Source organism: Mus caroli, chromosome 13 (assembly GCF_900094665.2).
Source record: "Mus caroli chromosome 13, CAROLI_EIJ_v1.1, whole genome shotgun sequence".
NCBI classification, from domain to species: domain Eukaryota; kingdom Metazoa; phylum Chordata; class Mammalia; order Rodentia; family Muridae; genus Mus; species Mus caroli.
Genome location: NC_034582.1, coordinates 88,504,246 through 88,505,894, shown reverse-complemented (window position 1 = coordinate 88,505,894; position 1,649 = coordinate 88,504,246).

Here is a 1,649-nt window from a genome sequence, read left to right as displayed (position 1 = left end):
GTGCAATAAAAATACTTCCATCTTGTGATGTAATGAAGATATTTCCCTTGAAAACTATGACAGCATCATGTTAACTGCCCGTCAGAAGGCACAGCACAGGAGGAGGGCGCAGGGCACCTAGCTATGAGTGTCTGTCTGAAAGGTACTTCTCAGAAGAGCAGAAGAGAAGCCGGCCATAAGTGCGATGTGGGTCTTACGAAGCGCTCTTGAACTTCAAGTACACTAATACTTCTAATTTGTTTGACAGTACACTATTTCTGAACCATTCAATATCTTTCGAGCTAACATACTCAACAGGGCTTCAAGGACTAAATCATCTGATTAACCCTTTCATGCCAACTGCTTCAGAACTCCTCATGCTCTTCTCTCACACGTGCCAAATTTCCAACGACATTTAAAGCCACCCAATCCGCCATCAAGGAAAGGATTAATCTCTCCCTGGTTTATCTAAATGACCAAATAATAAGGTTTAAATGATAACCAGCTATAGGATATGTCCTTATTAAGTCTGATGGGATTTTTTAAAAGACAACTAATGTGATAAAGTTTGCAAAGTGATCTAGATTAAACAAGTTTGACTGCTCAATTTGGAAGATTCAGCGCACAGGTCCAGGTAATTGTAAAATGTTAGGCTCTGAATGGTACTGTCCAGAAAGTTGAGAAATGTTAAGTGAACATTCTATTAGCTAGTTTTTATCACTTATACAGTAAGCATGTGCTTACGTTAAGTGTGCCTTTCCCCTCCCGCAGTTCTATTTCTTCCTAAGGAACAATTTACATGCTACAATACAGGCTAAAGGAAGGACAATCTAGTTACTGGGAAATAAACACTTAATCATAAATGTAAATGATCAAAGGCTCAACCAGAAGCTCCTGTTGGGATCACTGGGAAAACCGGGGCTTACTAGGGTGCGCTTCCCCACAGCCAGGTCCAAATGAGAGGCTGAGACAACAGGAGTGTGCACTCTGGTACTGTGGTAGGAAGGGACCCTCAGACATGCTAGGTAAGGACAGTATTTTCTCTTCTCCAGTTCTGAGTTTCAGTGAAGTTGCTAGTTTTGAGCGATCATCCAGCCTTGAAACCAGAACAAGCCAACCGTCCTAAGCTCTTTCCAGCACTGTTTGTTCCCCCACTGTAGGTTTAAACGTCCTATGCTCATACTGTTCTGATTCACTGCATCAATGCTCATGTTCAGCTGGGGCCACAAAGTTTACACACATGTTCCAGGCATGTGAGAAACTAAACGAATTATGTATTTGAGGGGGAAAAGCCCTCAAATGATTTTGTAATGAGTTTATAATCCTGCAGGAAAAATACTTTGTGACAAAATGATACTATTTCCAGTCAATCAAGGCAGTTTGGCTGTATCTCGTACTGATGGTCTGAAACCCTGGCTACTCAGGACACTGAGGCAGGACAATATTTTAAGTTCAAGGCCCCCGTGTACTACATTGTTAGCTCACGGCAACCTGAGGAACATAACAAGACCCTATCTCAGAAGGCCAAGTAAAACCACAAAATCCAGGTGGAGCTGCAGCTTGGTAGGAGCACATTTGCCTACCCTGCTTGAGGGCCTAGCTGCATCACTAGTACAAAACCAAAAGGGGACAGGCACTAAAGAGAGTGAGTGCAGTCTGCGGTGCCATCC